Source organism: Camelus dromedarius, chromosome 12, assembly GCF_036321535.1.
Source record: "Camelus dromedarius isolate mCamDro1 chromosome 12, mCamDro1.pat, whole genome shotgun sequence".
In the NCBI taxonomy this organism is placed as follows: Eukaryota; Metazoa; Chordata; class Mammalia; order Artiodactyla; family Camelidae; genus Camelus; species Camelus dromedarius.
This window is the reverse complement of record NC_087447.1, coordinates 15,933,614-15,947,182: the sequence shown is the minus strand read 5'-3', so window position 1 is coordinate 15,947,182 and position 13,569 is coordinate 15,933,614. Positions and strand designations below refer to the sequence as shown.

The window sequence follows — 13,569 nt, the reverse complement described above, 5'->3', positions numbered from 1 at the left end:
ACAAAGTCCAAACTCCTTGCAGTGACTATAAACGCTTGCCCAGCCTGGCCCTGCTCACTTTTCTGACATCACCCCAAACCCCTCGCCAGCCACTGAGCTCCCTGCTTCTCAAACAGGCTGAACTCTCCTGAATCTGGCTTCTGGCCCCCAATCCCTCCTCCCAAACCACCCACCCCATCTCCACCTGCTCTAAATTAAGCCCCTCCTTCAAGCCTGTCCCTCCCTATCACCACATCCCGCGCTTTGCTTTACAGCATTGCTCACACCTTATGTTGTTTCCATCAGCGCCTGGCCTATTTGTGGTCCCTCTCTTGCACAAGTGTGTGAGCTACAAAGCAAAGGGGTTATGTCTTGTCTTGCTCCTGCTGTGTCCCAGGCACAGTGTCTGCTCATAGGGATCATGCAATACACACTTGCGGCTAGGGCTGCCAGATTCAGTTGTGTGGTTTGTGCACTGCACAAAGATGCCTGGATGAGGAGCAAGTGGGGGCTGAGATACAGCTGGTGCACCGCTTGCTCAGCTGTGTGCCCTGGGGCAGGGCTTGGTCCACCTGGAGGAAGGTCAACTCCTGGACATCCTGCCCTGGTTGAGACTCTGTCCCCAACCATTCCTGAGGGGAGCTGGGGCTTGATGTCAGGGGCATTCCTAATTATCCTCATTGACTGGACATTGGAGGGGGATTCCACAAGAAGGCACTAAGGAGGCAGGAGCAGGAACCAGCCTCTCCTGAAGACCCACTTCCTGTGAGTACCCTGCGGGCTGCTGCCCCTGCATCGCTTTATGTGTTCTTCAGAACTCCTGAAAGGGCTTAGAGGGGATAAAATGCTTCATTTCTCCCATGGAAACACTGCCTGGTAGCCTACAATGCAGCCCAAGCCAGGACACCTCTGTCCTGATCTCTGCTGAGCACACCTGGCACGTATGGGCTCCAGAAGCACTTCTGGGTTCAATGGACTGAGGTTGCCTGGAATCAGAAAGTAGGGGCAGTGGCCGTATCAAGCCTAGACCAGCCTGGCCCCAGAGCCCACTGCCCCAGTGGCCCCTAATCTTTTTTCTGCCTTCAGGTCTTTGCCAGGCAGGGACCACCTCTCGGCAATGCTGACCATTGCTATGCACTTCCACTAGTCGCCCCCGGGAGGAGTTGGATGATTTGCAAAGCCAGGTCCCCTTTTGTACCTCCACCCCATGGAGGTACAAAAGGGAAATCAAGGGGCCCAGAATTCTAGTACTGACCCAGCCACCCGAGCTGAATAACTTTTGGCAGGTCACTTCACCTCTCTGAGAGGTCACTGCAAGCAACAGATGATGTCAAGGCTTGTTTTACTCCTACCACTGAGCTACAAAGATGTGAGAGACACAGCTCTCTATTAGCAGGTACAGGTGATCTGGGGAGACAGCCACAAACAGAAGAGTGAATAATAGTATATTGGGCAATTAGGGACCGCAGTACAAAAGCAGGCAGCAGACAGTTTTTGTAAATAACAGATGGGGAGAGCAGACAATACATGTGGTGGGGTGGGGAGGGGGCAAGCAGAGGAGCCCCGAGGGGCCTGGGAGGAGCCAGGATGTGATATGAGCTAGAACTTGTAGGAGGGCAGGCCTGGAAAGTAGAGGGAGGGGTAAGGATGAGGGCTGGGCCCCAGGTGGAGGCACACAGAGCAGTGATTGATGTTCCCATGCCTTTTTGTCCTCTACAAAGTGGTGTCCACCTCCAAGATTTCATCTAAGTCTGAGTTATGTTTATTACACTATTTCACAATAAGGAAATGGAGGATGGAGGAGCTCCAAGGTCATACAACTGACGAGCTGTATACACTCAAGCCTCCAGACATTCTCACTTCAAATCTGTGTCATTTCCACTGCTCTGCAGCTGCTTCTCAAAAAAAAAAAAAAAAAAAAAAAAAAAAAAGGAAAGAAAGAAAATCCCTGTTTGTTCTGGATGCTGGATTCTAAGTGGCATTCGTAGCATCCCAGGGTTCTGGCAGCTGAGACTCCCTCCTGTTCAGCAGCATGAAAACCCTCAGCTTCCCACAGGCTGCTGGACCACACCCTCTTCCCAGAGTCATCCTGTTCTGTTACTTGTTGGGGCCAGAACCAAGGCTGTGGGCTGGTTTGGGGGAGACTTTTGCATTTACATTTGGTTTCATCTCAGTTCGATCATTTTACGAAAGAGCTATGTTGATTAACTCCCAGTTTGATCCAGTTTGGCTGACTTTGCATTTTTAATGGAGAAATGATCATCGGGCTCAATGCTGAGTGAGGTTCAGTCTGTGTCGCCTCCCGTCTCTGCACAGCCTGGGTCCACGTTCCTCCCTGCCCACTGGGTCTCACTTTGTGCTGCTGAGAACTTTGGGAGCCACCAACGAGTGTGTGAGATGCACCCCAGAGCAGCAGGCTGGGCTTTTCTTGGGTCTCTGTCAATCTCTATCTTCTCCCACAACCACCTTCTCTCCAAGTCACCAGGTTTTCTCCAAGTCACCCCTTGGGGAGTAGAACCCAGGGGAAGGGGAGGGGGCTTCTGTTTGTTCTGATTCTACCCATTCTTGGCAACTTGGAGACTGTTTCTGGCCCAGGGATTGGCACCTGCCCTGGGGAAACCACCCCAGACAAAATGAAAGGACTTGCTTTCCATGGCACTAGAAGAGATTTTTGTCCCCTGCTGGACAGGAAACACGTGGTCTTGTCTCACGACTGCAGGGTGAGCCAGTCCTAGGACAGAGCCAACACGGTGGACCACAGAGCGGAGAGACAGAAGGAAGCTGTGACTCTGATGACAGTGTCATTAATCCACCGACTCAACCAAGCCTAAAAGCTGTCTTACCTCTGCACTTCTGGTTACAGGAACAACATCTTTCTTATTATTGAAGACTGTTTGGATTGAGGGCTTTGTGACCTGCAGCCAAGAGCATTCCGAATGGATGCACTGCATTTTTACTGAGCATCACAGGAGATCGTGACCCTAGTGCAGAGAAATTCTGCCTAGGCAAAAACATCCTCCCTGAACCTTGCCCTGAACCCCTCTGCATCCAAACAAAAGCATCCTGTGCGGCAGTGGCTGCCTTTAGTGGAGAATGATTTCTAGACTTTGACCCGGTGGAGAGGCAAGTCCGATGACTGCAACACAGGCCTCTTCAAGGAGCAAAAGCAGCAGCTGATGACCTACCTCGTTCCCTTGTACAGTCTTATTTACTGCATTTCAAACCACTGGTTCCACCATGTCTTTCAAATGCATCAATGTTTCCACTTAAATAGCTTAAACTTCAGTGCCCAAGAAGCAGAAAAGAGGTTTAGAAGTTGAGGGAGGGATTCTGGGAAAGGATTATAGGTGGAGCGTAGGAATGCTTGGGAGGAAGGAGGCGTTCAGGGGAGCAGATCCCACAGGAGGACCCAAGCTCAAGCCTTACACAGCGGATGTAGGAGGGGCAGGATTCCTCTTTTTCAATGCTCCTTGAACCCAGGGAAGAGGGTCTGGGAAGAGAGACGCAGGATGCATCATGGAAGTTGTCCAGCGGAAGCAGGCATTCAACAGTTAGGGAATGCCCAGCCGTGCACAGCGTTGCAGGGGCAGAGATGGGAGAAACATCCTCACTGGTGCATCAGCCTGTTCTGATATGTCTCCTTGGGTTGTCCTTGTCTCACCTGTCTCTGGGACTTGCTCCTCTCCACCAGGGCCAGCTCTACATGGACTCTGATCAGCTTCACGTGGGCACAGCCCCAAATGCCTCATGTCACACCCACGCCACACCCCTCTTGCCACCTGCCCAGGGCTTCTCAGTGACTGCTGAGGTGTGAGACACCCGGAGACACTCCGGGTCCACCCACGGGCAAATCAAACTGTCAAGAGTTAAAACCCCATGGAGAGAACTTGACCACGGTGTGCTGGAAGCCAGACACTGAATTACCCTCCCTTCCTCCTCACTGCACCTCCCGGCGGTGTTCAGTGGCTTTACAGAAGATGACACCTTGAGATCCAGTAGTCTCCTTTGTCACCAACTGGTAGTTGGCTCAGTAACCCTCTCTGTGTGCGCCCTCCCTCCCCCTCTCCATCCTGCATAGGTGGAGGGCACTTCCTGATGAAGAGCCCAGCGCTCTCTGGCAGACAGCTTTCCAGTAATCCCAGCTAAGACAGATGGTGGGGGGGAGGGGTAGCGAACTTTCATTTAATGAATAAATATTTATTGATCCCTACAACAGGCCAGGTCCAACGCTGAGAGTTAGGAACCCAGAAGTGAAGAAGGCAGATGCAGTCCTTTCTTATGGGGCTTATGTTGAAAAAAGGGAAATTAATTATGCAGTTAATGATCTGTAAACAAACATCTAACCTAACTAGAGATGTTAGGTCACCCCTTTTGTGACATAATTAATTTGTTCACCTAAAGACTGTTTATTAATTTGGGGTTTCACGCTGAGGCATCCATCTGAACGCATCACAGCATCCAGGGGTAGGGGAACCAGACCCAGCTGGAAATGGAAACAGATGGCTTTGCCCTTTATACTTGAACTTTAGAAAATGAGAGGGCAGAGAGGAGAAAGTTGGATATAGAGTGCTCAGATGAGGCCAAACACAGGCCACTGCAGCTGGAGTCTGCAGCTCAGCACAGCGGAGTCTCCCTCAGATGGGAGCTGGGTCAGGTGCTGGGGACCTGCCAGCTTCGGTCACTCTGGGCTTTAATACTGGTAATTATGCATAGTGACATGCGTACAGAGTTTGAAATGTGGCCGGGTGGTCAGAGTTCAAGCTCTCAAACAAGACAGCTTGGTTGGAGACCAGGCTCTGGTGGATCCTAGGGAATCTGCCTGTCTAAGAAGCTCCCCAGGGTGACTGTGATGCAGTGGTCCTTGGGGCTCACATGGGAAGGCCCTGGTTTGGGGGAGGTCCCAGAACTCCAGGCAGGGTAGATGGAGAAACGTCCTCTTGTGTGATGAGCTGATCACAGACACGCTCTTCCTCTCAGTCATGTCCTCTTGGCTCCCCACCAACAGTTCTAATTCTGGTAGATCTCCAGTTCCTGGGGAGCTACTGGTACCAGAATCTCTACTTCTTGGCTGCTTATGGGTGTTTCCACAGGGTCAGGTCCCAGGGGGAGGGCATATTTCAAGCTGCAAAGTTGAAATTCACTTTGAAGAAGCAGCTTGTCTTCCTGTCCAGGCTCCACGCAGTGTTTCCATGGTAACCCAGCACCGCACATTTTTCGTTATCCCTTCCAACCTCTTCTCTTCTGATTATTAAGGGTTATGCCCCCAATCCCTTCTCAGACCCCCTTCCCTTGAGACTCGCCTCCTGCTAGTCTCTTTCCCCTCTCTGGTTATTTTAAATTCTGAAAAGGCCAGTTTGTGGGTGACCCAGCACACTCCCTGCCCACTACCTGGTATCTAACGCAACAAACTAGGAGGTTGATCGGTGGGTTAGCCTGGGGGGTTAGGCCACTTGCCAGCCAGATAAGTGCATTGCCCCAAATAAGCAAGAATGAGCCACAACCAAGAATAACAGCCAGTCGCGGTGCAAACCCTTTCTCCACTGGTAGTCATTCTTTCAATCATTTGTTCAACGATTATAGAATCTCTAGATGCTTGTCAGCTGCAGGAACAACACTGTCCATTTTTCTCGTGGAGTGGGCATTTCCAGTGGGGTAGGGAGCAAGAAACCAGTAGAAGCAAATAAGCAATCTCAGAAATAAGTCCTATCAAGACAGGGACACATGGTAATGGGGGGGGAGTAGGAGGAAATGTTGTGTCCGCTAAGAATTTGAGGGTCAGGAAAGGCTTCCTGAGCTAAAAATTTGGAGAAGGGAAAATCATCTCTCATTAATCATGTTTCAGGTACAAGTGTAAGCAATTTACTCATGAGGCTCTATTTAAACCTCAGTGCTTCACGAGGGAGGCTTTATTGTTATCCTCCTTAACAGAGGAGGACACTAAGGCACAGAGGACTTAGTCTGAAGTCACATAGTTAACTAGACACAGAGCTGGGATTCGAACCCGGGCACGTGATTGTGGAGCTTGCAGGCTTTACAGCTTGGCCATGAGCTTCCCTACCTGGGAGAGACCAAGGAACCAAAGATGCAGTGGTCTGTTATCTTTCTAAAGTCTTGGATAGATCTAAGGAGAAGCCTGCAGGGGCTGGGGGGAGGATGTCCCACCTCCACCCTCCTGCCCCAGCCATCTACGCATTGATTCCATCAATCATTGTTTGACATTGAGAACCTTTTACGTGATGGAGACCATAGCAGACACTGCGTGTATGGGGAGGAGTAGGCGGTGGGGGGATTGGTATACTAATAACCGCCATGATGGGGACCAGCAAAATACGAGACAGAGTAAACAGGAGTACATCAAACTTTGCCTGGGGAGGGTACAAGGTGGAGTATGGGGGAGTGGGGAGGAGAATTTCATAAAGACTGAGAGACTCAGACTTTTGGTTGATGCCTTCCACCCCAAAACCCAGACAGCGGTGGAGAAGTGGAGACAGGTGGAGAAGTGGAGAAGGGCTTTCTGGGCCAAGGCAGCAGCATGAAAGCCTGCAGTATGTTCAGAGAACAGCAGGTACCACTAACACTTAAAGTCTCATGAGAAGAGGAGGGACAATGGGTGTTGCCATTATCCCAGCACTTCTGGATGACCCAGAATTCAAAAACAGATTTTAAAAATAGTAATTCCACAGGGCTGGAAACCACACAACGGCATGCTCTTGCCTAGAGATTCTCGTAGGTGGTGCCTGCAGCAGCTCCATCAGTCGCATCACCGTGCCTGAAAGGGTGATATGGCCGCCATGTCCTGCCCACTTCCTCTGTACTAGATTTTCTGCAAAGCTCAACAGACTTTATTGTATTTAATTCTCACAAAACCCTATGGAAAAGTGGCTACTATTTTCCCTTTTCTATACCCTTATATCAATAAATAAAAATAACCTAATTCTTTACTCTACAGAGGAGGAAATTGAGACTCAGAGAGATTGAAACTTGTCCAGGATCCCACAGCTAATGTATGACAGCCCTAGGCTTGGACCACGACCAAGCACTTGGATCAAGCCAGTAGTTGCCAAATGACACTCTGTGACATGGTTCTCTGGGGACTATGTCTCTGGATAAATAGGTAAAAATGAAAACGTCTAGATCATTGCTTCTGATTTGCTGGCAGGTGCCATGTCATTAGACTGATGACCCCATGCCCCTCCCCACCCAGGTATCCGGCTGTTGGAATGACCTGCCTGGGTGTTTGGGCATCAGCTTTCTTATCGCTCTCAGTTCTGAACTGAGTTTGACATTCATTGTGCAGAAAATGTGTTTCACTTGTGACGTGTGCCAAGACACGGTCAAGACTATGTTATGACCTCATCAGCACTCGTCAGAAGCATTGTTTCAAGGCTAGAATATTTTGAAAGGTCACAGAAAACTCCCCTGGTCAGCAAACTGGGGCTCAAACACAGTCTTCTCTCCCCAACTATCCATCCTTATCCTCCCATCTCCAGCCACCAGAGCGTGGCTGTTGGCAGTGGGTTTTGTCCCTGAGCCAAGTCCCTCAGCCAGGCTTTAACTTTTAAAATTCTACTACCCTCTCCACTGTATTGGTTTACTAGGGACTTAAAAGTCTTTCTTTAAACTGCGCCCATTTGTAGGAGGAGGATCTCAGCCTTGCATTATCATTAACTTTGATGAGATGGGAACACGCATGCTTACTTAGTGTTGGTCTCGATGGTCTTAAGCAACAGTGTCCATTCGAATACTTTAGATTTTTTTCCTCAGTTTCTGATTTGTGGGAGCTATGTTTTTAATATAAGACAGTCATTTGGGTATTAAAGGCTGAAAAGGCTATTTATGCGCCAGTTTCCTTGACACTGAATTCAGATCCTGTTTCAGAATAGTTGTAGGATTCTTTGATTTTATGATATTTGGATAACTGACAAAACCATAAATGAAGGTAATGATTTCCAAGCTTCTAATTATGCCGATATGTTACACATGAGAGCTAGCATACTGAAGTTGGATGCTTTTTTTTTGTTTTGTTTTTACCCATTTGGAAAATTGATTAGAGCACTTTTGGGGTTTTTCTTATAACAATACTTCTTTCATACATTTGCAATATGATAAGATTTCTGAGTGGGAGAGAAAGGAGGTGAATTCTGCAGAATCCTTCAAGTATGTGAATAGCACCCATCAAAAGTGGTGCAGCTCAGAAAAAAAGTACAGAAAACCACTCATTGAAGACTTCCTTCCACTCAGGTGCAGATACTTGGAAAGCACATTGATTTCTAAGCCGGTGGTGTGAAAAACAGCCAAGTTGTAAACCAAGGCTTCAAAGCAGGACAGATACTGTTTTACTAGATTCTCCTTATATTTTGGTTTTAAGCCAAAACCCTCCAATTAAGCAACCCTCAGATTTCTGCCCAAACAGAAATCAGCACATGTTTGCTGCCAACTAACTATGTAGTCACCCACCCTATGTATCATGGAAGATACATAAATAATTCTCTGCCCTCTGGAAGTTTACCATCCAATGGTGGAGGTGAGATATTCTATAAATGGGAAACATGAAGTGCTTATGCTACAATTCTCCTACCCTCTGCCCATGGCAGACATGACTAATCAATCCAAGCATTCTTTCCTGCTGTGATCAGACACAGTCTGTTCAGCTCAGGGCTCCAGGAAGCCACTAACAATAAGTTGATATGGAAGATGAATGCTCTCTGATCTTCCTGATGCATACTTATAAAAAGATCAAGAAGTAGAGAAAACAGTCTTAAAAGGCCAAATGTCTGGACTGTGTGCTACAGAAGACCTAAAGAGGAGTTCCTCTGAGTCAGTGAGATCAGAGAAGGCTTCCTGGAGGAGGGGCTTCAGCCCAACATTCAAGGATGACTACAGAGAAGAGAGGTAGAGGTATCTCAAACAGAGAGAATGGCAGCAGTGTGGGTACAGAGGGGTGCACGCTCGGGATGTGGGGAGTCTGGCAAATTGGCTGAAGGGAAAGGTGGGGGTTGAGAAATGGGTTTGCAAAGGAATGGCGCAGGCTGTGAAGGGCCTCCAGAGACTTCCCCAAGGAAGTGGAGTGGACAGTGCTTGGGCTGGAGTGATGTGTAGTAAGAGGGAGGAATCCAAAAGAGGTGCATCAAAGAAAAGTACCTCCATTATTACCTTTCAGGTCTCCTTTTCCAAAAAACATAATCTCTGAATCTCACTGGATGTCCACAGCCACAGCAAAGTTTGGGCAACAGATTGGTTCTTCCGTATGACTTTCATGGGAAATCAGCAAGGAGATTTCAAGAGACGGCCACTGAGGGGCCTCTTCTAATATTCTCCTCCCAGCTGTTACTTCGGCAGACTCAAAGCCCGTGAGTAGCATCCATAGATGTAGCTGTTCCTTCTTTCAAACGGGATCCAAATCTATCAGATTTCCCTTCTGCATCACATGGGCCAACACTTGAGCAGTCTGCATAATGTTGTCACAGAATATGATTTGACCACAGGAGGTCAGTAACATCAGAATATTTGGCTCTATAAATATCACTATGAATGTCAAATATTTTTCCTCAGCTCATTTGGAGCTTTTTGAAATGAGTCACAGCCCTAAACCTTCTGACCCGCAGGTGTGTCTGTGTGGCAAGCACATGTTACAAGCTTCGAGCCGTGCAGAGCACCATGCCAGGTGCTGGGTCAAACAGGAAAATGAAAGTGGTTTCTAAACAACGAAGCCTTGTGCAAACAGAGGGCTTTATCGTGTGGACCCCAACCTTGGCCAATTTGTGTATACTCTCCCTGACCTACTGACTCTCCTTTTATTGTGATTAATTATTAGGGGCGGTAATAACAGCTAACATTGATTGAGTAGCCAATCAATAAAGGTTGTGGCAGGAGCAGATGGCACATTCCAAGTGGGTAATTGAGGGCAGTTTCATAAAGCAGGTGTTTACAAAGGTGTGGAGGGTTAAGGAAACTAACAAGTAGTGGGAAATATCCTGGGGTCAGGAGTAGCTGGGCACTGTTCGCACACCTAGACCTGGCCTTCTGGGGCCAGGGCACAGGTGGGTAGAAAATGGGGTAGGTTTGGGCAGGAGTAGGGAGAAGGGGGAAGGGAAGAAGGATGCAGAGAGTGGTTCTGGACACAAAGGGATGATTTCCAGCCTAGCACTTACGTTCTCAGCACTGCCTTACCTGGATTATCTGACTAAATTCTCACAACAATCCGGTGACAATGACACCGTTCACAGATGGCCACATCGAGGCACAGAAAAGTTAAGATACTAGCCCACTGTCACACAGTAAGTGACGGGCAGATTGGAACTGGAACCCAAAGCCCAAGTGTTTCATCCCTTCCACGCATCTCGTATGTGAAATCTAATCATTCATAGGAATAATTTTAATGATAACTTAATTGTTCATACCACTTATTAATGTGGTAACCATTTGGTGTATTGTTGCAATTCGTGCGTCCTCCCAAGGCCACCCACAGGAGTCACAGGAGCCCCATTTCTTTTTGTCGGCCACAGCAGTTAAATTAAAATGGTTAAATAAAATAAATAAATTAACTTTTAAAAGAGAAATATTTTTTGAATGAAGGAATATCCTAGCAGTATAACATTCATGACCCCCCCTTCCAGTTCTAACAGAAACCTTTCATTTTTCACATCTGGAATATTTTTAATGAACTCTCTCTTTCCTGTGTAGTGAATACACAGGCAAGGCATTGCTTTGATAAAAGGATAATATGAGAAAATAATTCAGAGATACCTGAAACATACTCAGGGTGGTAGCCAGGGGCTGAGTCTCTTGCGTGCTTCCCAGCGTTATCTCATTTAGTCTTCAGTATTATCGTAGAGAACCTCATTATTATCACCTCTGCTTTGGTGATGAGAAAACTGTGATTCAGAATGGTCAAGGTCATTTAGCTGGAAAACAGTGGAGGCTGAATTCAAATTCAGGTTTGGGGTCTAAGTCGAATTTGCTTCCTATCATATCTCAGCCGCTTGATTATGAAACGAATATTTTCCTTCTAAGAGGCAATTTCCTCTTTTGAGTGGTCTCAAAAAACCAGATTGTTCTTACCTAAAATGAATTCTGGTGGGTATCCAAAATCAAGCAAGTCTACTATGCAGTGGCTACCCATGGGATACCTAATCTCCTGTCCTTCCCGTTCTTTGTCTCTACCAGCTTTGTAAGGAGCTGTTGCTGCTTAAAGGATCCATCCCACTCTCGTGGTAAGAGACAAGTTTATTAGATGATGCAGTTGCAGGGAAAGCGCCTAACAGCCCTCGAGACCGTGTTGATATTTTCCCATGGAGTTCCGTCTCTTGACATGCCATCACTGCCTTCACTGTATGTCTCTCCCATTAGCTTGCCTGTTCTTTGTGGATTGACTGCGCTGGAAACGGAAACACATTCTAAGATGCTTGGGGTGGGGGTGCCCTGTGAGAAAGGAGGAGGGGATTTGGAACACAGAATGAGCTTCGAGCTCACTGAAGTCATCCTATGCTTCATTCTGCAGCTGTTTCCATCAAGTCTTCTTGTTGCCCAACCAAACTGCTTTCCCCCAAACTTCCCTTCACATTCAGATGCTGTCCTCTCCAAAACATCAGTCTTAATTCTACTTGAAGACCAGAGTCTTCACTATCCTGCCTCAGTAACTTACATTCCTCTCATCAGGCCACCCTGAGCAGCAAGTCCAAAACCGTGTGGCTTATAATGATTTTCCAAGTAAAACATGGTCTTCCGGGGTATTCTCTCATCGGCCTTTGCTGCAGAATATTTTTTAAAACTGTCTCCAATGTTAGCTGCTGAACAGAGACTTGCAGGGAGGGAAACCAGTGAAAAGTGAAGCTGCCACACCCTCCAGGCTTGTCTTGATTCCTGGCTGTGTCACTGAAGGTGAGCACAGGGATTCTTCCGCAAGCTCAGAGTCTTCCCCTGCGCTCTTGTGCTTGTGATTTTTAATGAATCCCCTCCTCCGCATTCATCTATCCATCCATCCGCTGACTCATGCAGTCATTCAACATTTCTTCTCACCTCTCTTACTATCTGCCTGCTCAATTTTTCTATAAAGGAAAAGTACATCTTAAACTTAATGAGTCTGGGGCCGGAGGTAGTCAATGAAATATGTCAAAGTACCCTAGAGTCTCTGCCAGAAGGACTGAGTCAATTTCACAGAATTCCCATTGGATGCTCCTCCCTTTTTCTTTTATTCATATATGTAACTATGTATTCACATTCATATATGCATATGCACATATTCATATATGCAACCACCCCCTCATTATTTGACTCTAATCTGTTCATGGAAACATGCTGCCTAGTGAATTTCAGAAAGTAGTCACTCATATTCCATATTTTAAATGGGAAAAATTATAATGCATTCCAAGTCTACCTGAAACCTCAATCAACTTCCCAAAATATCACTATATATTACAGTAACGCTCTTAAACACCATGTAAAACTCTCCCAGGAATGTTCTATAATATGAATCAATTAAAACACCCTTTGCCTAATTAGCACTTAGGGAACTCCTCAGTGGAAAGGTTTCTGTGTGTGCAGCGGACTGACACCGTAGGGGATCAAGGCTCCTCCTCCGGACATCACACTGGCCTGGAAATGCCAACATGAAGAAATAATGCTGAAATATAGTAAATACCACCTCAATTAGACCTGGGTTTGTAGGGGCCCCAAGAACCTGGGTGATGCAGATTAGAACGGACGAGGGGCTAAAGCTGGATGGGGTAAAGAGTGAGGAAGGTGATGGTGATAAGATGTAACATATTTAAAGGATGGAGTAGCAGATGCAGATTTGCTGGGAGAACCAGGAGCCAGCACTGCCATACACTCCACTCCTCTTGTGAGAGCCAGGAGCCATGAAATGTTTTTCCAGGTGCACCCATGTGGATTCACTGTGACGGGCATTCAATACAGAGAGGAAATGCTTCTTAAAAACTTGCCAGATACTGATGAAAGTTTTTTAAATAAGAATTTGTATTTTTTTAATTAAAACCCTAGATAATACCACCATGAGATACGACTTCGCACCCACTAGGATAGCTGCATCAAAAACCAAAAAAAAAAAAAAAAAAAAAAAACAAACCCACAAAAAAATGAAATTAACAACGGCTGGAAAGGTGAAGAAATTGGAACCCTTGTTCCTTGCTGGTGGGAATGTCAATGGTGCAGCTGCTGTGGAAAGCAGTTTGGAGGGTCCTCAAAAAGTTAAACATAGAATTACCATCGGACCCAGCAATTCTACTCCTAAGTATATACTTGAAAGAATTGACAACAAGTACTCAAACAAATACCTGTAAGGAAGGTACATAACAGCACTATTCCAATAAGGAAAAGGTAGAATCACCCCAAACGTTCATCAACCAATGACTAGACAAACAAAATGAGTCATATAGATATAATGGGATATTATTTGGCCATAAAAAGAAACAAAGTACTAACACACCCTGCAGCATGGATGAACCTTGAAAACACTATGTTAAGTGAAAGAAGCCAGACACAAAAGGTCACATATTTTAAAATTCCAAGTATATGAAACGTCCAGAATAGGCATAGCCATAAAGACAGAAAACAGACTGGTGATTGCCAGGG

At 46.7% G+C, this 13,569-nt stretch overlaps 1 protein-coding gene across 1 annotated transcript in view; it reads right to left on the bottom strand.

Annotated features, from left to right (window-relative positions):
• The window catches only part of SYT13 (synaptotagmin 13), a 36,178-nt gene that overhangs the window by 14,318 nt on the left and 8,291 nt on the right, over positions 1-13,569 (bottom strand). The gene's annotated exons all lie outside the window — the stretch shown is intronic.